Raw genomic sequence first — 27,943 nt, forward strand, 5'->3', positions numbered from 1 at the left:
ACCACCTCACCCCTATCCCTAATCCCAAGCCCAAGTATATGCCCAAGCTCCATATATTCCTCCCCACCATTACTACCCTTCACAAAATCCTTTATATTCTATTCCACCATCCCCGTACCCAGTATATAGCGCGCAACCATATGCCCAAACCCCTTCTTACCCGCAGTGGCGCGCGCAAGCTCCACAAAATCGCCCATTCACTCCACCGAATTACCGAAACCCCTTAAGACCCAGTTTTCAACCTAGGCCCGAGTACAAAAAAGAGAAGGCGGTCAAAAATCAATTCACACTTCTTGGGGAGTCATATGCTAGCCTGTTTGATAGGTTGAGAAAGTTGAAGGTCTTAAGCCCAATTCAAGGAAGGCTTTCAAAAACACGGCTGAGGAATCTCGATTATTCTTTAAGGTGTGCATACTGCTCTGATATGCCAGGCCATGATATCGAGAAATGCTAGCATTTAAAGAGAGCTGTCCAAGATTTAATTAACACCAATCAAATGCTGGTCCAGGCCCCGGAGGGTCCAAACATTAACCAGAATCCGCTGCCAACCCATGCTGAAGCCAATATGTTAGAATTGATATATGATAGGAAAGAGTCTTCATATGTTTATGCACATGCTGCCCGAACTACGCAAGATCTGATTCATGTACAACATGATACATAGACAACCTACTTTTGGGTTCGATCTAATCATTTTGTTTCGTTGTTTTTCATTTTTTTTTTAAAAAAGAAAAAAAAGAAAATAAAAGCCATAAAGAATGATAAAATAAGGGTAGATAACGAGAGAGTGGAAAAGAACAGAGATGGATATGAAAAATAATAATAATAATAATAATAAAATAATAATAAGTGTAGATAAAAATAAGCGTAGATAAAAATCGAGATGATGTTAAAATGACCTCGCTACCCTCAAAAGCTGGTAGAAATGAATATGAATTTAGGACAATTTTACCAATGTGATTCCCATTTTTGTTGTGTGCCCTAATCCTAACGGATGTTATCTTTGATGAGCATGTTCTTTCAGATAACAGTGGTAGGTTTGCAGCACTCTGGCTAGTCACTCATACTTCACTAAATCCAAAGCAAAGCTCGCCATGGCTAGCAGGGAGATTGAAAATTCGATCATTGACCCGTATCAGGATCACAGGAAAGAAAGTTCAGAACAGAATGATGAGGTAGTAAGGCTCAGGAAACAACTGATAGATTTGCACCGGGCATGGGCTAGCGGAATGCCTCCTCCTCCGATCCCTGAAGGTCTTGGAAATATCTCTAATTGCCCACCGCTCTCTCAGGCGCAATTCTCTGCTCCTACTGATTCACCTGAGCACGCGCCAGGATTCACTCTGCGAGATTACTATCCTGGCAGTTCTGGTGTGCCCTTGGCAGCTCCCCAATCAAGACCCGCTGCTCAGCCAGCGCCACCGATCACACCGGTATTCGTGGCTCCACCATCACATGAAACTCTCATATATGTTGTGCGTCCTACAATGGGACTTCCTAGGTCTGCCAGTGAGCCAGTATTAAAGGTTCTAGATAGTCAGTATTGTGCCCCGGAGCCTACTTTGAGAATGAATAAACTGTATGGGTACACTCAACAACCTGCATTTCCATTCAAGATGGAGAAACCTGTCGCAACGGAGGAACAGGATATCGTAACCCAAAAGTTAAAAAGTTTAGAACAGGCTATGAGGAATTTGCAGGGAATCGGAGATTATAGGAGTGTTTCCTATAAAGATCTTTGCATTTTCCCAGACATTAACCTTCCCCTCGGTTTTAAAATGCCCAAGTTTGAGAAGTATGTAGGGCACGGTGATCCTGTGGCATACTTGAGACGTTATTGCAACCAGTTGAGGGCTACAGGAGGAAGGAAAGACCTGCTCATGGCCTTCTTTGGCGAGAGTCTTTCTGATCTGGCTTCAAAATGGTTTATCGATTGAGATATCGACAAATGGAACAACTGGGATGACTTAGCTTCTGAGTTTGTTCAATATTTTTAGTATAACATCGACCTGATTCCGAATGAAAAATCCTTGGTTAACATAAAGAAAAAAAGCACTGAAGGTTTTAGGGAATACGCGATAAGGTGGCGTGAGCAGGCTGCCACGGTAAAGCCTTCAATGGAAGAAAGTAAGTTGGTAGAGGTTTTCATTCAGGAACAGGATGAGACCTCTTTTTAATATTTACTTCCGGCAATGGGAAAGTCTTTTATTGAAGTCCCCAAAATGGGGGAGATGATAGAGGACAGAATCAAGACCGGACGAATAGTGAGTTTTGCCGTATTAAAAGCCACCACACAAGCAATTCAAGGTGGATCTAGCACAATCGGAGGTAAAAAGAAGAAAGAAGACGTAGGGACTGTCGTAGTTGGAACCCATTTATATACCAAAAGATCACCTCACCCCTATCCCTAATCCCAAGCCCAAGTATACGCCCAAGCTCCATATATTCCTCCCCACCATTACTACCCTCCACAAAATCCTTTATATTCCATTCCACCACCCCCGTACCCAGTATATAGCGCGTAACCATATGCCCAAACCCCTTCTTACCCGCAGTGGCGCGCTCAAGCTCCACAAAATCGCCCATTCACTCCACCGAATTACCAAAACCCCTCCAGACCTGGTTGTCAACCTAGGTCCAAGTACAAGAAAGAGAAGGCGGTCAAAAATCAATTCACGCCTCTTGGGGAGTCATATGCTAGCCTGTTTGATAGGTTGAGAAAGTTGAAGGTCTTAAGCCCAATTCAAGGAAGGATTTCAAATCCACCGCCGAGGAATCTCGATTATTCTTTAAGGTGTGCATACTATTCTGATATGCCAGGCCATGATATCGAGAAATGCTAGCATTTAAAGAGAGTTGTCCAAGATTTAATTAACACCAATCAAATGCTGGTCCAGGCCCCGGAGGGTTCAAACGTTAACCAGAATCCGCTGTCAACCCATGCTGAAGCCAATATGTTAGAATTGATATATGATGGGAAAGAGTCTTCAAGGTGTTATAAGCCTATTGTCAAGATACAGACCATTGAGGAGAAATCAGTGAATGTAGCAGTCTTTGAAAGTATTGTCATTGAACCGGGAAGGAATGAGAGAAGATAAAGCCCAAGAAAGCACAAAGAAACCCCTAATCACTGTACAAGGTTCCAGAAGGTATGTTGATTTAAGTCAGGATAAACCTAAGTTAACAGTGGTAGGAGCTTTGAGTAAGCCCATCTTGATGGTGAAAGGAGCACTGGCAGTGCCTATTGTCCTCAAATCAGTGACCCAACCTCCGATAGTTAATACAAAAAGGGTTCCCTGGAATTATGGGCGGACTATGATGAGCTATCATGGGAAAGAAGTAGGGGAAGATGTTGATGAGGTAGGGGGTTTGACTAGGTCAGGAAGATGCTTTAGGCCTGAAAGCTTAAGAAAGGCCAAGCCAATGGTGAGTGGACCGTCATCTATCCAAAATCCTATCACCGAAGAAGAAGCCAAAGAATTTTTGAAAAAGATGAAATTGTCAGAGTATTCAATAATAAACCAGTTGAAGAAAACCCCTGCTCAAATTTTCCTCTTATCTTTGTTGTTGCACTCCAAGGAGCATCATGATGTTTTACTGAAGGTATTAAATGAAGCATATGTTCCTAGGGAGATTACAATAAACCAGCTTGAGAAAATGGTCGGAAAAATCTTTGAGGTCAATCGTATCAGCTTTTCTGACGATGAATTGCCTGTTGAAGGTACAGGGCATAATCAGGGCCTTTACATTACAGTGAAGTCTGAAGATTTCTACGTCACTCATGTTATGATTGATGGAGGTTTAGGTGCAAACATTTGTCCTATTTCTACTTTGTAAAAGTTAAATATTGGTGCTGACAGGATCAGTCCCAACAATGTATGTGTTAGGGCTTTTGATGGTGCAAAATCAAATTCCATTGGTGAAATAGAACTAATATTGACCATAGGGCCTGTTGAGTTCGCCATAGAGTTTCAAGTATTGAATGTAGACTTCTCTTACAATCTGTTGTTAGGAAGGCCGTAGATCCACAAGGCCAAGGCGGTTACATCTACACTGCACCAAATGATTAGGTTTGAGCATGACAGGCAAGAAGTGGTCATTCACGGTGAAGGAGATTTGCCCGCCTGCGAAGATTCTCCTTTGTCTCTTATTGAAGCAAATAACGTAGAGGAGACATTCGTCAATCAAATTTTTTATACAGTGCCAGTGAATTGTATCCTTGAATGGCAGGTTATACCGGGACCGCAATTGTCTTCTGCTTCTATCATGATGGTGAGTGAACTTTGGAAATACGGATTTGAGCCAGGAAAGGGTTTGGGAGCATCTTTGCACGGTATAGTTTGTCCCATATGTTCGAGTGAGAACGTGGGCATATTTAGTCTGGGATTTAAGCCTACAACTGAAGATCTGAAGAAAGCCAAAGGAAGGAAAAAGGAAACATGGTCACTCCCTCGCCCAATGCCATAACTCAGTGAATTATTTGTTAAGAGCGGTGTCACGAAGCATGTGGAATTTGAAGTTGAATTGGTTGATGATTGTCAGAAACTTTTTATTGATGTTGATATGGTCGAAGCAGGAGAAGGTACCAGTATAGCAGACGTGCGATTCAAAGGCCCAGTTGTCCGGCTCAATAATTGGAAAGTCACTCCTCTTCCCGTCAGGAGGGAGTTTTGGTAGTTTATTTTGTTTTTCTTTCTGTTTATCCGAGTTATTTCAGGGTTGTAATTAGGATTTTTAGTTTGTTTATGTTATGATGGCATCTATGTTTAAACCTTTCTATATTCTTTTTATTTAATGAAATGCAATGTCCCTTTTGATTCGTGTCTAATATATTTTGTTTTTCTTTTTTTTTTTTATATATACAGTTCTCTTTATGCTGATTCTAATAACATGACATGCATGCGGAATTTTTAGCCTGATCTTAAAATCCAAACTAATCAAGATGTAATGAAGTAGGATGGGGAATATGATGAAGAATAAGCACTAGAAGAAATAAGCAAAGAGTTGAAACAGTTTGAAGACAAACCGAATCCTAATTTGAATGAGACTGAGCCAATAAATCTAGGGGATCAAGAAGATGTTAGGGAAACTAAAATCAGTGTACATGCTTTGCCACAGCTAAAATATGGAATGATTCAAGCATTAATTGATTATAAGGATGTTTTTGCATGGTCTTATGATGATATGCCTGGTTTAAGCACTGAATTAGTGGCTCACAAATTGCCAACTGATCCCGCATTCCCTCCTATCAAACAGAAGTTGAGGAAGTTTAAAACAGATGTAAGTATCAAAATTAAAGAGGAAATCATGAAACAACTTGAAGCCAAAGTAATTCGAGTAGCTCGCTATCCCATGTGGTTATCCAATATTATTCCCGTACCAAAGAAAGATGACAAAATTCGAGTGTGTGTTGATTACCGTGATTTGAATAGAGCAAGTCCGAAAGATGATTTTCCACTGTCCAACATCTATATTTTATTAGACAACTATGATAAACACGAGGTTGCCTTTTTTGTGGATTGCTATGCCGGATATCACCAGATCATTATGGACGATGAAGACGCGGAGAAGACATCTTTTATCACACCATGGGGGACTTATTGTTATCGAGTGATGCCGTTCGGTTTGAAGAATGCTGGAGCAACATACATAAGATCCATGACTACTATGTTTCATGATATGATGCATAAGGAGATTGAGGTCTACGTGGATGATGTGATTATTAAGTTAAAAAGTCGGGCCGACTATGTTAAAGATTTAAGAAAGTTATTTGAAAGACTTCGCAGGTATAATCTCAAGCTCAACCCGGCAAAATGTATATTTGGAGTTCCATCTGGAAAGCTGTTGGGGTTTGTAGTCAGCCGTCGGGGGATTGAATTGGATCCCTCAAAAATCAAAGCCATTCAGGAGTTGCCCCCGCCCAAGAATAGGACAGAGGTGATGAGTTTGCTTGGTAGACTGAACTACATTAGCAGGTTTATTGCTCAACTTACAACCACTTGTGAGCCCATATTCAAGTTGCTGAAAAAGAGTGTTGCGGTAAAATGGACTGAAGAATGTCAGAAAGCGTTCGATTGAATCAAAAGATATTTGTCAAATCCGCCCGTGCTGGTACCCCTGGAGCCTGGGAGGCCTTTGATCCTATATTTATCGGTCATGAACAATTCTTTCAATTGTGTCCTAGGTTAACATGATGTCACAGGCAAAAAAGAGCAGGCTATTTATTATCTTAGTAAGAAGTTCACCGCATATGAGACCAGGTATACTCTTCTTGAAAGGACGTGTTGTGCCCTAACTTGGGGAGCACAGAATTTGAAGCATTATCTCTCATCCTATACTACTTATCTCATCTCGCGCATGTATCCTTTGAAGTATATCTTTCAGAAGCCTATGCCAACGGGTCGATTGGCAAAGTGGCAAATATTGCTTACCGAGTTCGACTTTGTATATGTGACTCGAACCGCCATGAAAGCCCAAGCCTTGGCAGATCATCTTGCTGAGAATCCCATTGATGAAGAGTACGAGCCATTAAAGACATATTTTCCTAATGAAGAAGTGTCGTGTGTCGATGAAGTCATTATAGATGCTGATCCAGGTTGGAGGTTATTCTTCGATGGAGCTGTCAATATGAAAGGAGCCGAAATAGGTGCGGTTCTTATCTCTGAATCGGGATAATATTTCCCGATAACAGCGCAACTTTGATTCTACTGTACTAACAATATGGCAGAGTATGAAGCCTGCATTCTTGGTTTGAGGTTAGCTGTTGATATGGGAGTCCAAGAATTATTGGTGTTGGGAGATTCGGATTTGCTCGTCCATCAAATTCAAGATGATTGGGAGACATGAGATTTGAAGCTCATCCCGTATCGACAATACTTACAGGAGCTATGTCAACGGTTGGTGTTAGTAAAATTTAGGCATATTCCAAGGATTCATAATGAAATTGCTGATGTTTTAGCCACTCTGTCTTCAATGCTCCAACATCCTGACAAAGCCTACATCGATCCAGTGCATATACAGAGTCGTGATCAGCATGCTTACTATAATGCAGTTGAAGAAGAGCTCAATGGAGAACCTTGATTCTTGGATATCAAGTGGTACATTCAGTCAGGAGAATACCCAGCATATGCCACCAACGATCAAAAGAGGACTATTAGGCGTTTGGCTAGTGGATTTTTCTTAAGTGGGAGAATCTTGTCTAAGAGAACCCCAGATATGGGACTTTTAAGGTGGGTAGATGCAAGAGAAGCCTCGACAATCATGGTTAAAATACACTCTGGAGTATGCGGGTCGCACATGAACGGTCATGTCTTGTCAAAGGAGATTCTTCGAGCAGGTTATTACTGGTTTACTATGGAAAGGTATTCTATTCAATTTGTTCAAAAGTGTCATTAATGATAGGTAAACGGTGATCTGATACGTTCTCCTCCTGTTGAGTTGCATGCAATGGCCGCTCCATGGCCGTTCGTGGCTTGGGCAATGGATGTGATTGAACCTATTAAGCCGAAGACATCAAATGGACATAGATTCATTTTGGTAGCTATTGACTACTTCACAAAGTGGGTAGAAGCAGTAACTTTCAAGTCAGTGACAAAGAAGGCTGTGGTGGACTTTGTTTATGCCAATATCATTTGTAGATTTAGAATTCCTAAGATGATCATTACAGACAATTCTGCCAATCTCAATAGTCATTTGATGCAAGAAGTATGTCAACAGTTTAAGATCGCACATCGAAATTCTACTCCATATCACGCTAAGGCCAATGGTGCTGTAGAAGCCGCCAATAAGAATATAAAAAAGATACTGCAAAAAATGGTACAAGGGTCTAGACAGTGGCATGAAAAGTTGCCATTTGCATTGCTAGGCTATCGCACCACTGTTCGCACTTCAATAGGGGCAACTCCATATTTATTGGTGTATGGGACAGAAGCAGTCATCCCTGCAGAAGTTGAAATTCCCTCTCTTCGAGACATTGTAGAAGCAGAGATTGATAATGACGAATGGGTAAAAACCCGACTGGAACATTTGAGTTTGATTAAGGAAAAAAGGCTAACATCTGTGTGTCATGGCCAGTTGTATCAGAAGAGGATGGCTCGAGCGTATAACAAAAAGGTTCGTCCCAGGAATTTTGAAGTTGGTCAGTTAGTATTGAGACGTATCCTTCCTCACCAGGTTGAAGCGAAAGGCAAGTTCTCCCCTAATTGGCAAGGTCCCTTCGTTGTGAAGAAAGTGTTGCCCAAAGGAGCCTTATATTTGACAGATATTGAAGGCAAAATGGTAGAAATGGCTATCAATGCTGATACGGTCAAAAGATACTATGTATGATATTTGATCCTTTGTTGAGTTTATTGCATGTTTAGTACTTGCATTTTTTAAGATTGATATGATGAAGGCATTTTATTCTTCTATCCAAACATTGTGTCATCCTTTGTTTACCCGTTTGAGCTTCGTTTTATTTTTCTTTCATAACCCTCTTTTAGAATCAAAATAGAGTCAAAGATAAATGTCAAGAAAATAAGAATAAAAGAAAGAGTTCGAAAATAAAAAAAAATAAAAATCAATCAAATCAAAACAAAGAACAAGCTGATGGAACTACGTGCGACCTGATTCTCCTCTCTCGGGAGTGAGATACGTAGGCTGCCCTATTTTGGGCTCGGTCCAACCAAATAAAGATTTAAGATTCACCCAGTCAACAAAAACTGGGGCATGATTTAACATGTTGTTTGAGTCGATTCCAAAAGTTGTAAGTCCCACCCCCACTTCAAGTGTCGTTTGAGCCCCTTGCCATCCTCTTCTAACCTTATCCAAAAGCCAAGTTACAACCAAAGAAAGTCTTTCAGATCAATTTTTGGTAATGTTAAGGCTAAGCATACAATGGATATGATGATACATTGTGAGGTACCATTTATCTCCCTCAGCATAAGAAATCAGGAAAGAAATACAAAAATGAGAGTCTTATTGGTGAAAACCCCCGTGGGCATCATAAGGCGATGGTGAGTTAAGAGAAATGAAAATGAGAGAGTCTTATTGGTGAAAACCCTCGCAGGCACCATAAGGCGATGGTGTGTGGAGAGAAATAAAAATAAGAAAGTCTTATTGGTGAAAACCCTCACGGGCACCGTAAGGCGATGGCGAGTTCAAGAGAAAAGTAAAAAGTGAAAAAGAAAGAGATTTGTTGGCGAAAGTCTTTTCAGATTTCGTCAATTGAATGTGATGTATGAGTCCATTGGATTTGAAGAAGCGGCTCAGCGACAAAGGAACGAACTCAATAACAAATGGGGAGTTTGGATAGGAAGATCAGACAGCTCAATCCAAAATACATGTCATACTCATTGGAGTTGTTTGTCGTATTCAGATAAGTTTTCATTTTGAATATGGGACATTGACCTTTTCTTTCATTTACATACTCATGCTTTTTGTCTTCTTATTGTCATTTATCAAAATAAAAGTCACCATCATTTCTTTACATTTTAAGTTAAGTCTGTGTCAAAACAAGCAAGAAAAGATTTCAAAATTTACTACCAGTCTTTCCAATTATATGAGAAAAAGCCAAGGAACAACACAGGAGAGAAATATGATCGTAATTCAACATGAAGGAAAGGAAGTCTATCAACCGACAGGCTATTGGATTTGTGGAAGCATTCAGATTTGGGAAAAGAGTGTACCTCAGGGGCATGGTAAAATGGAAACCCATTATTTGAGTCAGAACTTATTTCCCTCAATCTGGATCTGGGGCAATGATGTGGCAAGATAGGGCAAGTGTCAGTGATTTGGAACAAAGATGAAAGGAACGTGTTCTGGGGCAGATACCTGAGAAGCCAAGAGCTGCAAGCCGCCATTAAGTTTTTAACTGACAAATTTTCTTTGTTGAAATAGGGGGAAATTCGCTTCACTTAATTCAGCTACCATTGGAAATGCACATCCGTGGGGATTTTACTTTATGCTCAGGACCCTCCTGAAAAATGGGAATTTACTTTATGTTCAGGACTCTCCCGAAAAATGGGATTTTACTTTATGTTCAGGACCCTCCTGAAAAAAGGAATTTTACTTTATGCTCAGGACCCTCCTGAAAAATGGGAATTTACTTTATGTTCAGGACCCTCCTGAAAAATGGAATTTACCTTCTGTTCAGGACCCTCCTGAAAAATGGAAATTTACTTTCAATTCAGGACCCTCTTGAAAAATGGGAATTTACTTTATGTTTAGGACCCTCCTGAAAAATGGGACTTTACTTTCTGTTCAGGACCCTCCTGAAAAATGGGATTTTACTTTATGTTCAGGACCCTCCTGAAAAATGGGAATTTACTTTATGTTTAGGACCCTCCTGAAAAATGGGATTTTACTTTCTGTTCAGGACCCTCCTGAAAAATGGGATTTTACTTTCTGCTCAGGACCCTCCTGAAATGGGAATTTACTTTCAATTCAGGATTCTCCTGAAAAATGGAATTTTTACTTTATGTTCAGGGCCCTCCTGGAAAATGGGAATTTACTTTCAATTCAGGACCCTCCTGAAAAAATGGGACTTTACTTTCTGTTTAGGACCCTCCTGGAAAATGGGACAACACTTTCAAAAATGAAATACTACTTTACTATAATTTTTGTTTGGGGATAATTTTCATTCTAGTTTTAATTTTGGGTTTCTGGAGTCCGCCTGAAGAACAGGGTGAAGAAATAGCAAGCCAGGAGCCCGCCTGAAGAATAGGGTGAAGAAACAAAAATTCAAGCAACAAAGTGATGAAATAGCAAGTCAGGTGCCCGCCTAGAGAACAGAGTGAAAAAATGAGAAGTCAAGCAACAAAGCGAAGCAATCGAAAGCCAAGTAACAAGTTGGAAGAAATTGCAAGTCAGGAGTCCGCCTGAAGAATAGGGTGATAAAAGTCGAGTCAAGAGTCAACAGAAGCTGCATAGATAGGATTTTATAATTTCATTTATGTTTTAACTTATAATTTTCAATTTTGATGTAATGACGGAGCCGCAGACCGGAACCTCGATGGAATCTCACTCAACTCTCCAACTCGGTATAGTCCATCTCCTTCCAATCCTTTGAGATACTTGTCACTTGATCCCCTCATAACTTGGGTGGGTAGGATGTCCTAAGTCAAGACCTGGTTTTCCTCCTTCCTCTTGCCCCGTGCTTTTAAATAAAGGTCAGGACGAAATTCTATCTCGTTGTCTACTGCTTTGTATGAAAACACCATGTGTTTACATTCAAAGGGGACATGATGTAGACACGTAATTTTGTCCTTTTAAAGTTCAATTTTATTCACTTTTACCCATTTTTACTTTATCCTACCGTGTACCCTCATCTACATAATTATACCCCATAAAAATACAAAAATAACAAACTCCCTAACAAATTCTATCCTATCCTAACAACCTACCCAAACAAAAATAGACACCTAACCCACCCCATTCCTCATGCCTACATACGTTTCCTTTGTTTTGATTCCCTGGAAGGAGGATACAAAAAAATATAAGAAAAAAAAATTATTTGGAAAACAAAAATACAAAATAGGGAGGGGCCACGTGCTTTTTCTTTTTCCAATGGACAAAGGGATAAGAGAAACAGATGGGAACTTTTATTTTTGGGTTCTGGATATATATATATATATATATATTTTCCATCACACAAGAAAGGGGGTCTTCTTCCCATACTTTACAGAGAGAGAGATACGAAAGAGCCATTGATGAGCTTCAATTTTCTTCTCCACCTTATACCATCGGATTAAGACTCCATTCTTGGACTCACAAAAAAAAGAAAAGACACCAAGGACCCATTTTTCTTCTTCCCCATTATCTTCTTCACAAAAGCTCACGAAAAAAAACGTTATTCTCTTCGCCATGAATCTCGCACGCACAAACTCACAGTTCACCAGAAAACACGTCCTCTCACCGAAAAACGTACGCATACGCAGATAGTGAGGGCAGATTAAAATAATGTAGGTTGTTTGAGGTTAATAGAGAGAAGAAGCAGTAAATAGGTTTGATTTTAACATTTTTCAGTGAGATTTTTTATTTTCGAACAAATCCGGTTTGAAGACGTCGAAACTCGCCGGAATCGACCCTTTCTCATCGTTTCAGCTGTCGTTTGAGCTCACCGGAGCTCAGGCTATACTGTTCTTTTGGTTTTGCCATGTACTGGGGGGTTCTTGGGTTCGTTTGAATTTGTATTTCGTCTACGGAAATCGAGCTTTGGGGGTTCTTGTTTCGGGGTTTATACTTGGTTGATATTTGTTCGATTGGTACTCTCAATTTATTGATTTGGTGAGTTCGTCATTGGGGTTCCTTGTTCGAGGATCTAGGTCTTAGATTTCTTTATTATCAACAATAACGAGTTCTATTAAGGTCCATCTCTTTAACTCTACTCTTTCATTTTTCTCGGATTTTGGTTAATGCCGTGATTTTGTGGTTGGTTGAATTTTTAGTAAAATATTGATCGTTGTTGTGGATACGTAGGAGTGGTGTGCTTAAATGCTTGAATCTTCATTGGATGTATATGTTCGATGTTGATTTTAGATTTTAAAAAGTGGTTTGATAATCGAAAAATTTGTTAACCATGGCTTGAGGATTAAACTTGTTGATTTGGGGGTCGGGATCGAAAATTGATAATCGAATAAGTTGAAGGTTGTTTGTTTTGATTCATTACTGAATATTGTCGAATTGGATAGTATCATGATAGATCGAGTGGGTAGGCAATCGTAGGTTCGGGTAGGCTAAATTTAGGAATAAGTGTTTCGTTGGATGTTTGAATGTTGAATTATGTGTTGAATGTTTTCTACTTTATCGCATTCGATTCAAATTTATTCATTTAGCCGGGGAATGCCCCGAGGTCTTATGTACTTATTCACCGGGGAATGCCCCGACGTATCATGTTGGTGAAAAATGATCGTGATGAAGGCCCGCGATGTCGGATAAGGCATTGGAGCTTTAGTCTAGAATAGTATAGAATAGGATTTATATTCTTTCGCATTTTTTACTTTGTATTGTATAACTGGACTAGACCTTATTATTTTAATTTTGGATTGTTATTTGTGTGATTTGTTTGTTTGCTTGTTTGGTGTGTTTATGTGGATTGTACATTTGTAATGTCAAATTAACCGATATGCTCCACCAAGCGACTGTGGTCGAACCACGGGATCGAGGGGTGCCTAAATCCTTTCCCTCGGTTAACAGAATTCCTTAGCCGGAATCTCTGTTTGCGGATCAGTTTTTAGAGTCAAACCGTTTCGAAAAGGATTTTCCAAAGGTGACTTGGCACACCGGATTATGCCAAGTGGCGACTCTGAATAAGAAAAATAATGTAAATAATCCTTTTTTTTCGAAACAATTTTTTTTTTTCATTTTTTGTCACCTTAATAATAAAACCCTTCCGAACTTAAAGTGCATATTTTTTTTAAGAAACAAAAAAGGGAGTGTGACAATCGTGGTCTGGCATGTCAGAACAGTACGCATACCTTAAACAATAATCGAGATTCCTCGGAGGGGGATTTGTAAGCCTTCCTTGAATTGGGCTTAAGACCTTCATCTTTCTCAGACGATCAAACAAGCTAGCATATGACTCCCCAAGAGGTGTGAACTTATTTTTGACCGCCTTCTCTTTCTTGTACTAGGTCCCGGGCTGGAAACCATGTATGAAGTGGTTTTGGTAATTTAGTGGAGCTGATGGGCGATTTTGTGGAGCTTACGCACGCCATTGCGGGTAAGAAGGGGTTTGGGCATATGGTTGCGCACTATATACTGGGTACGGGGGTGGTGGAATGGAATATAATGGGTTTTGTGGAGGGTAGTAATGGTGAGGAAGAATATATGGATCTTGGCGTAGACTTGGGCTTGGGATTGGGGATAGGGGCGAGGTGGTCTTTTGGGATAGGAATGGGTTCGAACTACAGTGGTCACCACGTCCTCTTTCTTCTTTTTACCTCCGAACGCGCCAGATCCACCTTGAATCGCTTGTGTGGTGGCTTTCAACGCGTCAACACTCACTATTTAGCCGGTCTTGATTCCGTCCTCTATCATCTCTCCCATTTTGAGAACTTTAATAAAATACTTTCCTATTGCTGGAAGTAAATATTGAAAATAGGTCTTATCCTGTGCCTGAATGAAGACCTCTACCAGCTTACTCTCCTTCATTGGAGGCTTTACCCTGGCGGCCTATTCACGCCACCTTATCGCGTATTCCCTAAAGCCTTCAGTTCTTTTATTCTTCATGTTGACCAAGGATTTTTCATCCGAAATCAGGTCGACGTTATACTGAAAATATTGCACAAACTCAGAAGCTAAGTTATCCCAGCTGTTCCACTTGTCGATATCTTGATCGACAAACCATTCTGAAGCCAGATCGAAAAGACTCTCGCCAAAGAAATCCATAAGCAATTCTACCCTTCCCCCAGCAGCCCTCAATTAGTTGTAATAACATCTCAAGTGTGCCACGGGATCACCATGCCCAGCATATTTCTCGAACTTGGGCATTTTAAAATTGAGGGAAAGGTTGACGTCTGGGAATATACAAAGATATTTATAGGAAACACTCTTATAACCTCCGATTCCTTGTAAATTCCTCATGGCCTGTTCCAAGCTTTACAATTTCCGCACTGACTTTTTGTTCTTCTATTGCGACAGGCTTCTCTATATCAAATGGAAATGCAGGTGGCTGAGTGTACTCGTACGGTTCACTCATTCTCAAAGTAGGCTCTGGGGCATAATACAAACTATCTGAAACCTTTAATACTGGCTCGCTGGCAGACCGAGGAAGCCCCATTGTCAGACGCACAACATATGTGGGAGCTTCAGGTGGTGGCAAAGCCACAAACACTGGTGTGATCGGTGGCGCCGGCTGAGCAGTGGGTCTTGGTTGGGGAGTTTCCAAGGGCACACTCGAAGTGCCAGGATAATAATGTCGCAAAATAAATCCTGGCGCGTGCTCAGGTGACTCAGTGGGAGCAGAGAATTATGCCTGAGAGAGCGGTGGGAAATTAGAGATATTCCCAAGACCTTCAGGGAGAGGAGGAGGAGGCATGCCACTAGCCTATACTCGGTACAAATCTATCAATTGTTGCCTGAGCCTTACTACCTCATCATCCTGATCCAGGTCAATGAGCGAGTTTTCAATCTCCCTTCTAGCTATGGTGAGCTTTTCTTTTGATCTAGTGAAGTACGGGTGGCTAGCCAGAGTGCTGCAAACCTACCATTGTTATCTGAAAGAACATGCTCATCAAAGACGACATTTGTGGGATGACCCTGGCTGAGATGGACCTGTCTGTGAAGTTCTCTTTCTCTCATTCAAACTCTGTAGCATATCCTGTAAAGACACCCTCATATTTGGGAAGAAGTTTCTGGAATGTATCCCCGCCTCATGGAGAGTGCACCTGGAAAGATTATTTTGACACCTTTCTACAGTCTTGAGCAAATCTGATAACTGAAATCTCAGTGTCTCAACTTTGGTCCCCGCACTTTCATCCTGAATGTCCTCGATAATGCATTCTTCATGTATTCTTTCTCTACGTTGCAACGGCAATGGCCTACTAATACCCCGAGGTATGGTTTGTAGCTAGATCTTATATCTTTGATTGTACGCCAGATTATCCAAACTTTCTTTGAAAGTATCCACTCCTAGCTTTGTTGCACGATTCCAAAAATACTTGTATTTGCTCTCGCCTAAGGCTTGTTCCTTAAAGTACTCAACATCCTTTAGAAGATCCACTACTAGCGGTACATCCTGCGACCTACCCAACTGTCTCATTACCCTAGAAGGAGTGTATGGTCTTGTGCAATTAAACTCTAACATAACCAGAAGAAGTTGCATCTGACAATCCAACAAGATTACTTTTGGATGAAGCCACAAATAGGTCCACAAAATATTATCCTTAGTCCTTGACTCGAGAAACTTAATCCAAGCATCGACTCCCATAGGTAGCGAGAATTTATCCAAACGCATCCTGAGATCCATGGTTTTCACTCGATTGGGCATGCAATGATCAATCACGTCCAGTCTAACTAAGAAAGGCATATGTAAATGCTCCATCATCCACAGTTGCAATATCAGGTTACTGCCCTAAAAAAATCTCATCCCCCCTTCACCTCAGTTAAAGCCTTATATATTTCTGTTAAGATCATGGGTACGATAGTAACCCTGACCTTGTCCTTTTGCTTAGTGCCCTTGTCCTTTTGATCTTTATGAAATAGATCTATTACCATAGATTGCAAACATGTATTAAAACGTCTTTCTTCTTGTGGAAACACTAGAGTCCCTAACAAGGAGAGGGTGAAGACTTCAAGATGCTTTCTCTCCCACTTCTGCTTAGTCATATAAAATTCATCCCAAAAGTAGTCAAAACCTTCCAAAGACCCGAATCTTGCAAATAAAAAATCCACGAAAATCCATTATTTATTCAGACAACCTAAATGCCTGTTATTACTCTTCAACCCACAACCTTGCAGAAACCTATTGCCCAAGTGGTTCCGAGCTCGGATCATGCTTTTATCAATATAAGGCAAATGGAGCAGACCGGATATTTCTTCCAAGGTAGGTGTTATCTCACACTTTTCAAACCTAAACACCAAATTACTAGGATCCCAAAAGGTCAATATAGCATTTATCAGATCTGGCCGGGGCGAGATATGCAGAAGCTCCGTAAGATCACCTAATATTTTAATTAGCTCTTGTTGGACAATGTAGTTGAACGTGCCCCACCACTTGATTAACTTTTTAGGCACCTTGCCAACCATTCGAAATTTAGACTTTGTGGACGGATCCATCCTGTAATGATAAAAAATTTGATAAGTGCAAAAGATTCCCAACCCTTGGGACCTTGACGCGGACATATGTCGAAGGGACAGACCACTTTATGACTCTAATTCGTCGAACAGTATCACTGAATAAAATCAGCCGACTTGGCTAAGAATTGCTAACTACACTAAATTATGAGTAAAAAGAACTAGGCTAAGGCTCAGACAAAGGCAAAAATAAAGATTACCGGACCCATTGAGGGCTGCCTACGTATCCCGCTCTTAGGGACGGGAATAAGGTATACGTAGTTCGTTCAAGTTGGACAATTAAAACGGACTGAGACTTGACTTAAGAGATGCGATTACAGACGAATAACGAAAAATAAAATCTTTTTGGGGTTTTCAATTAGACACTTCACACAAAACTGTCACCAACAACTATGAAAGAAAAATTATTTTTTGGTAGTTTCATTTTATGAAATGGACACAACTACTAACATTTTTGAAACTTCTGAAAAAAATAATTGAGATAAAGGGAAAATCTTTTTGATGTTTTTGAGATTGCGAGTGCGAAAGGTAAAAGAAATCTCTTTTTTTTTTTTTTGAATCTTAAATTATGAAAAATAAAAGCCATAAAGAACTCTAAAGATCAAGAAACTGTTTTTTTTTTCTTTTTTTTGACTCACTTTCTTTCTTTTTTCCTCTTTTTTTTTTTTGACTTTTCGCTACCTACACACTTTACTTCTAACACATGTTTTCCCCAAATCAGTCCGCCAAATGACCACGTTACCCTCAGAGAGTCTCCTACGAAAGACCAAGTGGGTCCCGCTAGGTCTTAAGATGATGCAGATAAGTATGACCTGAAGGCTGACCTACGCTGGGGTTTACTAACAAGGCTATTCGAGGGAGCGTATGGTCGATAACGGCTTGCTTTAGCTGGTCACCTACTCCATACAACCCAACGGCTCCCCCCTAAAATAAGGGTGACTCAACTATAGATCGTGTACACACGTGTACTACGGACACATGATGCCAGATATAAAGCGGTAACACATAAAGAAAAATTGTAAACAAAGAGCACAGAAATGCAAAACAGTGATAACAATAGCACAAACAATAATCACAAACAATGTTTAAACACTCTTAATGCCAAACAAAGCCGATATGATTAAAAAAAAGCCCGAATTCTGCAAGATCCCCAGCAGAGTCTCCAGAGCTGTCATACCCCTTTTTTGTACTCCAAATGATTCGTTTTAAGTTCGAAAGGGTTTTTTATTATTAGAAGTGACAAAATGAAGATTTTTGTTTCAAAAAGAAATATTTACAATTTTTATTCAGAGTCATCACTTGAAAGAAAATCGGTGTGTCAAGTCACCTTTGAAAATCCTTTTCAAACTGTTTTGACTCTAAAAAACTGATCCGCGAACAGAGATTTCGGCTAAGGAATTCTGTTGATCGAGGGGAAGGTGTTAGGCACCCCTCGATTCTGTGGCTTGACCACGGTTGCTTGGCGGAGTATATCGGTTAATTTGACATTATGAATATATATAAACCACAGAAAATCACATAAAACAATCAATCAAACAAACAAACAAAATAAATCCAAAATTATAATGTCCAGTCTGATTATTACAATCCCGAAATAGAAAAATGTGAAAATATAAACCTACTCTATTCTATGCTAATTCTAAACTACACTCCATTACCGACGTTTTGGGCCTTGATCGTGTGTCATCTTCAAGTACATGGTACTTTGGGGCATTCCCCGGATAAATCAATACAAATCTCTCGGGGCATTTCCCGACCAAATAAATATAATAGATGTCAATGCATAAATCAAAACCATTTCACAAACATTTCATCATTCAATAATCACAAATCCTAAACTTTGCCTACCCAACTTACGTTTTCTTATTACTTTCGACTTATCATGCTACTACAACGTTTAACAATGTCAAAATCGATCAAGATGATAAATTAAATAAATTAAGTAAAATTGTGAATTAACCGACTTTGATACCACCCCAAATTATGATTTAACCCCAACTCGAGTCCAAGTTCTTTGATTATTCCAGTTCATAAAAGCCAATCGATGGATATCAACAACCAACCACGATGATCCAAAACATATTAAAATCAACAAAATAAAATTCACACAACATGAATTTACCACACCAAGTATCACACAATTAAAATTAATTGAGAATGGGATGAAGAATGGACCTTAAAGTCGCTTTCAAAATAGATGTATTATTCGATTAATTCCGATAGAATCCGCGTTCGAAACCTCGAACCAACCTCAACAATGAAACTCTGCAGCCCACTCAATATCGGGAATAGTAACTCGGATAGAGACATAGCAATCTGAAACTAACCACAACCATACGACTGAGACTAAACAGTATCCGAATTCCCCCAAACCAATGCCAATCGAAGGACCAAGAACAGAGGAACCAATCTAACAAAACCAAATCAGTACGCCAAAAAACTATCGTGAAATTGATTCAAAATAGAGATGAACAAATCGACGTTGGTTCAATCAACAGCGGGAAACTCAAAGCTAACAATGGATTTTGGCCCCTCCACCTTTAATATTTTCTGGCTAGATTTACCTAGAAATCAAGGAAAAATAACAAGATTCCAATGATTACAAGATCGATTCTACTGAAACTAACAACGGCGATTGGTTCCCGAGCTGAAGTCCCCAAAAAAACAAAGCTCGAACAAAGTTGTTTCTCACCGTTGGTCCTACTTCTTCACCGGAGCTCCATCAAACGCCACCTATTCGTCATTTTCTTGTTACTGTGAGCTCGTGTGGGTATGTTTTCCGGTAAGGGAGTACGTTTTACGGTGAACTGAATATGTGTGTGCGATCTAGTGTGTGTTTGGTGCCAAGAAGAAGAAAGAAAGAACAAGATAAAAATGGTCTCCCCCCTTTTTCTAGAAACTTCTGTGTGTATATATGGTTTTTTCCTCGTCCTTGGAAGCTGCCAGGAAATTTCTCCTTTTATTTTAGTTTTCTTTTTCCTTATTATTTCTTTATGGTCAAGAAATGTGAGGGAGGGGGGTCACGTGGGTGAGGTGTAAGTTTTTAATTTGAGGGGTAGGGGTTAGGTGTCCATTTTTGATTGGGTGGGTTGTTGGAATTATTAAGATAGGACAAAATTAGTTAGGTTTGTTAAATGGGATAAAACAAAAATAAATAAATAAATAAATAAATAAATGAGTGAAAGGATGAGGTGGTTATTTATTTTCTTGGGAAAAAATTACTATGCGTATAGGGTACGTAGTAAAACGGGGTAAACACTAAAATTTGTGAAGGGACGAAATTACATGTCTACATTACTGAGCTTCTTGGCTCCGCCACTGCTACCAAGCCCCAAGGACAATAAGATGCTGCACTCCTACCTACTAAATCTTCTACTCCAATATGCGTCATCCACACATTTCTATATTTAAGTTCATGTCTTCGATGAGTTGCAACTGCATCATGTGTGTCTTATCACATATCTATTATTTATTGCTTAAGAAAATATCATAAAAGTGAAGAGTCGTGTGGGGGTTTTAAAACTACCTTTCTTTTTCCATTTTTTTTTGTTTCTTTTAGGGGCTTGACTTGGTCCTGTGAAAATGATGGTTTATGATATTTTGTTCAACTTGCGAATTGTGATGTTATATCTTTGAAATATAGTTTTATAAAGATATTTTTAAGAGACTAGTAAAAAAAATAGCATCGTAGATATTGAAATTTTATCGGATTAAATTTAAAAAAGATTCTATAATATGAGCTCAATTCATATTCAAAATTTTAAGTTCCGATAAGGTTTTTTGAAGGTTATTTTATTATAAATTCTTATTTCTTGCTGAAGCATAAAAAGGGACATATATCACTAAAAGATAGTTACCGGCAATGGTATCTTTTTCAGTAGTAGTGCATATTCCCTCATCTCTAGGACTACAAAGCCTCCCAGGAATTCCCCTGAAGGTAACTTCAGGTGGATCTGGAAGATAAAATGCCCTCCTAAGATTAAGTCCTTCCTTTGGATAGCCCACCATTATAGGCTCCCCACTAAGGCTACCCTCTCCAACATGGGTCTTCCATTAGCCCCACCTGTGACTTTTGTAGCCACCCTTTAGAAGATATTCCCCACCTCTTGTTCGAGTGTGCTGCTACTCTGGATCGCTGGCATGAACTTTTCACCAAAGGCCCTAACATGCCTAATATTACCCCTGATCTCCACCCTTCAAAATGGACTGTTACTTGGGCCAATCTAAGACATATAAAGTTCAACAACCTCCTTGATTGGCAGGATCTTATCCCTTTTAGTCTCTGGAATATCTGGAGTAACAGAAACACCAATTGCTTCGACCATAAGAGGGCTAAACCCTTCTTTAGCCAAAGTTATTCAGAAGCGATTGAGTATAACCTTCTAGTTGTTCATCCCCCTCCCTCAGCCAGATTCATGGATATCAACGTCTAATGAACCCTCCCCCCAGGGCTACTTTAAACTTAACAATGATGGCTCGTGCCTTGGGATCCCTGGTAAGGGAGGGATAGGAGGTCTGATACAAAATCTTATGGGTGCTTGGCTTCACCAAGAGTTTCACATACACCACCAACAACCACATGGAGCTCCTCGCTCTCAGGGAAGGGCTTAGAATAGCTGAATCCCATCACTTCTCTCCCTTGGAAATCAACATTGACAACATGGACATAATTTCAATGCTTAATCATGGAAACTTACATTACAATGCTATCATTGATGAATGTAGGTCAAGTCTAAGAAGATTAGGATGCCCAGCAGTGATCCATTGCTTTAGAGAACAAAATGGCATAGCTGATGCCCTAGCAAAGAAGCGGGCTGAGTCTGAAGCGGAGCTGGGAATCACTCTTTTTGAAGTTCCGCCAATGTGAGCGCAACAACCTCTTTGAGCAGACATTGTAGGAACTCTTTTTGTTAGACGGATTAAGCATGACAAGACAATTATGAGTTTGATAACTCCAGATCTTTTGTACTTAACCTTGACTGATCCCGTCAGGAATTTGCTACTCTTTTATTTGTTATTTATTTAATGCATGCCTATTAATCAAAAATAAAGATAGTTACTAAAAGATTATCACTTAACGTTCGGTAATTGACTATCATAATCACTCAATTTTATTTGTCTTCAAAAGTAATTCAATTTTGAATAATTGATCACATACTTATTCAATTTTATTTTATCTTTTAAAAGTCACTCAATTTTGCTTTTTTTTTTTTTTAAAAGGAAGGGGGGTTAAGAGTCCATGATATGATTTGATATTTCATAAATAGCAGATAGGTTAATTTGTTTCATGATTAATTAATAAGCTACTATATGCTACCTCTTTTATGAATTTCTTTTTTTTTTTAAAAAAAAAAAAAGGAAAGAAGTGTGTGAGATTATTCAATATTTTGAAAATTCTACCTTTATTTTTCCATGTTTTTGTTTTTTCTACTAATAGTGCTTGAATTGGACTTTGACATAAATCAAATTAACTTCATTTGGTTCACTTTATATGTGCCTAACCTAAGTGGCTCTTCAGTCTTAACGACAATGAATGATAGATACACGTATCCAAGTGATTACATATCAATTCTCATAATTTATCATAGCTAAATAATAAATTAAAATAATAACATGTGAATTTAATCTCCTAAATTTTGTATGGACACATCTTTATGATTCACTTTTTTTTTATAAGGCACTTCAATCTCACATTTTGTTTTTTATCCTCAACACTGCATCAATAAAATTACCTTTCCATGTATATCAATGTATCATGCACTAATTTTTATGTATGAGAAAAAACTACTTTTGTTTTTTTAGTTTTTGAAAAACATCTCCTGTTATTACTCAAAGAAAAGCAAAAAAGAGTAATACCCATTTTTTCTCAGAAATAACTTGAAGTTCCATCTTTTCGAAATAGCATATATACTTAATCCATATGTATTAATAATATTTCATACACATTGATACAAAGCATCGAGTAGAGTAGTACATCATGCAGAATACCAAAAGAAAACACAATAGTAATAGTATAATTATAAATTAAACATAAAAAAGATACAATATCAGCGCACAGAGCATCCTGCATTAGTAGATCCGAAGGCAAACCGCACCCTAAAGAGTTTGATGCGACATCATATTGTAATGCATGCATTAGTTGCTACTTCCACCGCCTCAAACCGATAACATATAGGTCACAACAATAATTTTATTCCCTTAAAACATACATAGTATATATATAGTGCAATTCATTTATTTTTTTAAAAAAAAGCTACTAATTTATTTTTATTTCATTTTAATACACCTCCCTTTGCTTCTATGGTTTCATTTTATGACAATTGGTAAAACTCTTGCATGGTTTTTCAAGGTGTGGTGTTTTTTTTGGTGGATATACATTTGCCAATTATATTTTTCTTGCATATTGATTCTTTACTTGATGGTGGATAATAGGGTGTAGTTGGGTACGTGGGAATTGGACCATAAGAGGGTATAGTTTGTTGAGGGACTTTTCCATATTTTCCTGCAAAGTTTAATTCCAAAAGAAAAGAAAAAAAGTTAGCATAAAAATTATTTCTCAAAAAAAAAATAAAAGATTAGGGAAGGCATATGCAATTAAAATATGATATTCGTTTATAAGTAAATTATATGGTGATATTTTGCAAAGGTGCGTTGAAGCCAATAGTGCTGCTATTACTGAGAGGGCTCTGTAATTTTCAGAATCTTCAGGAGTGAGAGCAAATTTCGACAAGTACAACATATACTCTGCCAACATGGACCCACAAGAATTGGATGTTGTATGTGGAATGACCGGATACACTAGGGGGGAAAATGCCTTTTTAGGTACTTGGCTTGGGAGTACCTATATATATCACCAAATTAAAGAAGCTCACTTTCATGGAGTGTGGAGTATTAATTGATAAATTAAGTAGCAGAATCAAGACTTGGGAAAGCAGACACCTATTATCATATGCAGGACGCACCCAATTGGTTAACTCAGTCCTGATGCACATCCACACCTACTTCTCCAAAAGCAGTACTATTGAAAAGTATCGTATCAGTGCGCAGGAATATTTCCTTTGGACGTACGGGCCAAGTACACACAAGTAAAGCTCCATTAATAGCCTGGGATATGGCATGCAGGACCAAGAAAGAGGGAGGCTTGGGGATACCAGACTGTATAATATTGAATCAGGCTGCGCTATTGCTAATTAAGTATGTGTGCATGGAATCTATCAAGCAAGGCTGACAATTTATGGGTAAAATGGGTCATGCGTACTTGAAAGGAGAGAGAATTGGAAGAGTTACCAACCTCCTGTAGACTGTTGCTGGGTCATGGAGGAAAATATGTGTTATGAGAGATATGTTTGTGCAAGGCTATGTGCAAAATGATTGACTCGTCCAAGGGGCTAAATACACTGTCAAGAGTGGCTATCAGTGGAGGATGGGGGCCTGGCCTTGGTGGAGGGGAGTATGTCATAAAACCAATATTCCCAAACATAGCTATATAAGTTGGCTGGTGAAGCACAGCCTAGTGCAAACCAAAATTAGCGAAGTGGGGGGTATGTCTAGAAAATACATGTCTCTTATGTGATGATGCTCCGCTGGAAACCATCGAACACTTGTTCTTTGAATGCAACTACTCCCAGAAAGGGATAATGGAGTGGCTGAAGATTAAGTTACAGAATAAAGGACTACAGGGGATTTGGAAGAGAATGGCAAGATATGCAGTAGGCAGGATAAGTCGAGGGTTTATTTGGGCAGTGATAATTTACCACATATGGCATGCAAGGAATGAAGCTCTATGGAACCAAGCCGTACCAAGACCCCAGGTGAGATCAAAAAGATCCAGGAGGAATGTAAATATAGGTGTTTTACTTTTATACAAGGAAGAATTAGTTGTATAGATGTAGACAATGGATAGGGAGATTGTATACATAATAGAGGACACTTCATAGCATGTGCATGGCTGGGAGTAGCTTTAGCTAGAGAGGTGGTAGTTTGTATTCGCGTATGCTGTAAGTGGTGGATTTGAATGATAATAAAATGTTTTGTTCAACCAAATATATACATACTTGAAAAATAGCAAGTTTTTGGAGTGACAAAAGATTTTCACTCAATATTTTTGTCAAACTTGAAACTCATCTTCAAGGTCCCGTTTGGCCATGAAAATCATAATTTTTCAGAGTTGGAGTTGGAGTTGAAATTGAAGTTGGAATTGGAGTTGCGTTTGGCCATGGATATAAATTAAAGTTGTTTTTGAAATTTTGTGAGAGAAGTATGAGTGAAAACAAGTAAAATTTATTTTCACTCTTCCAAATATAATTTCGAAATATTATTTGAAATTTTCATGGCATCTTGTTTGCATTTTTTCACTAAAGTAAAATAATTTTTCGAAAAAATATAAATAATTTTCATGGCCAAACGGCTAATATTTTCAAAAAACTCAATTCAACATATAGCCAAACAGTGTTTCGAAATTCCTTCTTTTTGTTTTACACAAAAGAAGGAAAAAGATCATGGTCAAATGGATCCTTCAAACTCATTCAAACAAAAATCAATCCTTTTCATTACCCATTTCGAGGTTTTGTTAGAGCCCTGTTAACTAGGCTGTGTGCGTTTGTTAGGAGTGATAGGATTAAAAATGAAGTTATTTGAGAAAATGTAAGAGTAACTTCGGTTGAAGACAAAATGCGAGAAGCGAGATTGAGATGATCCGGACATGTGTTGAGGAGGTATCCGGAGTGAGAGGTTGACTATGGATGAATTCAGACGTAGTAGAGATGGATCGAAGAAATACTAAAGGGAAGTGATTAGACATGACACCGAGCAGTTATAACTTATTGAAGACATGATCAGCCTAGATAGGAAGGTATAGATGACACGAATTAAGGTAGATGAGTACTAGATTGGATGGTGTGCTTTGTCTTGTTATCCGTGCTAGCTGTTGTAGTGCTTTGATTGTAATTTTTGGGTCTTGATGTTTTGGTGATGTTTGTTGTTTCAGGTAGATCGAGTGTAGACTACTTTGTGGCAGGGTTGTCTTTGTTGATAGTTCTACCTATTGTTTCTTATTCGTATATCATGTATTTCTCTAGAATACTTTTGTCTTGAGCGGCGATTTTTCGAAAACAGCCTTTCTACCTCATCTCTAAGGTATTGATACGGACTGCGTATACTTTACCCTCTGCGCACTTTATTTTTGTCACAACCCGAGCCAAGGCCCTGACCGCGACGGGCATGAACCATGAAGGTCCGAGAGACCCTTGTAATAGCCCAACCCACTAGTGATATTGTTCGCTCTGGGCCCAGGCCCGCACGATTTTAAAATGAGTCACTAGAGAGTAAGACTTGCTTACTTATATACAACATCCCTCCTGTGTTTTGCCGATGTGGGACTCTTTATCCTAAAGAGAGATGTTACACACATTCCCATTTATGGACTCAGCGTCCTCGCTGAGGTTTGCCCCACCGAATGAGATTTACCTAGACTCAGGACTGAAGTTTGCATGTGTTGAGGAGGTGCTCGGATGTCCCAGTGCAGAGGTGTGAGAGGTTGACTATGGATGAATTTAGGCGTAATAGAGAAATATTAAAGGGAGATGATTGGACATGACACGAAGTAGTTGTTGCTTATATCGAAGACATAATCAACCTAGATAGGAAGGTGCTGAGGATGCGAATTAAGGTAGATGAATAGTAGATAGGAGTGCGTCTCTACTGGTAGGTAGGTGTGCTTTGTCTTGTCGAGCTCGTTGTTGAAGTGCTTTGCTTGTAATGTTTGGGTCGTGAAGATTTGGTGATGTATGTTGTGTCACATAGATCGAGTGTAGACTACTTTGTGGTAGGGTTGTCTTTACTAATATTTGTTGTTCGTTTCTACTACCTATTGTTTCTTATTCGTATATAATGTACTTCTCCGGAATACTTGAGTGGGATCTGTCGGAAACAACCTCTCTACCTCACCTCAAAGGTATTGGTACAAACTGTGTATACTTTATCCTCCTCTGACTCCATTTTATGAGAATATACTCAATATACGGTTGTTGTTATTAATTGTTAAAACTCTATTTACGAGAAAAGGAAGAAAAGTCTTTTAATCGATCAAAATTGTGGTGGATCAGTAATTACTTCTTCATTTTTAATTAAAAGTCTCGAATTTGAGTTCTACGTATGAGAATTACCTTTGTTAGGGAGGGCTTTTAACTTCAACATGAATTTTTTTTACCGTAAATTTAAATTTAATCAAACATATAATACCGGATAACTTAGTTATGAGAAAAAAAAAAATTATTGTACCTGACAATCTCCTGGAGTTTGCCGAGGATGCACAAAAAATTAAGACAAAAAAGGCTATGAAAAATAAAGTTAATGCTTTGTGATTCATGGCTTCAAAAACTATGAAGGAAAAATAATTCTCTATATGAAGAGGTGCTTAATTAATAAATAAGCTTATATGATGAACCTTTTTATAATATTTCTCAACGGAAGAATGATTAGGAATTCAAAATTGTTTGCATCCTTTAGTGTTGAAAATTCTCAAGGGAACAATTTATTAGGAATTCAAAATGCTTAGTTTATTTTTATTTATCATGTCACGTTTTTAAAAAATTAAATTGCATGAATTTTGATCAATATTTTAAAATATATTTTTTAATAATATTAATATAAAAAAGATGTAACTTATAATTTTTTTTATATAATTAATTTTAAAATTTTAAATTATATTTAAAATTTAAAGTATTAAATTAATCTATTTCAATTTAATTTTGTGAAATCCACTTTAATAAGGTAGTAGAGAAATTTCTTCTATCTTTTTCTATTTTGGGGGCTTGACAAGGAGTCTTTCCCTGAACATTGGGGGTTACGTGGGGGTGGGGTGGGCGTGGTGGGGGAGTTACCATCAACATTATAATATGAGAATTGATCATGATAAAATTATTTAGACCATACCACTCCTCTATTCTTAATTAGGAATTTCAGATTCGAGCTTTGAATATAGAGTCATTTTTGATAAAAAGCATTTTACTTCTAAATAGTGGGATTTTCTGGAGAAAATTTGAATTAGTCGAACTTTAATGTGGACGCACCGGACACCTGCTGGGGAAAAAGATCTATTATGTGAAAATATTTTTATTGATAAATGTTTGATTTATGGGACTAAAATAAAGATATATTTAGTATAATATAA

General features: G+C 38.6%; 1 long non-coding RNA gene across 1 annotated transcript; it reads right to left on the reverse strand.

Moving 5' to 3' along the window:
- Nucleotides 1-22,663: 22,663 nt before the first annotated feature.
- On the reverse strand, nucleotides 22,664-27,184 carry LOC124888610. Its single transcript, XR_007047081.1, has 2 exons — nucleotides 27,052-27,184; nucleotides 22,664-23,275 (listed from the first exon to the last, which is right to left on the reverse strand). It is a non-coding gene; the product is annotated as an uncharacterized LOC124888610 (long non-coding RNA).
- Between the last annotated feature and the right edge of the window lie 759 nt (nucleotides 27,185-27,943).

Source organism: Capsicum annuum, chromosome 11 (assembly GCF_002878395.1).
Source record: "Capsicum annuum cultivar UCD-10X-F1 chromosome 11, UCD10Xv1.1, whole genome shotgun sequence".
Lineage (NCBI taxonomy): Eukaryota > Viridiplantae > Streptophyta > Magnoliopsida > Solanales > Solanaceae > Capsicum > Capsicum annuum.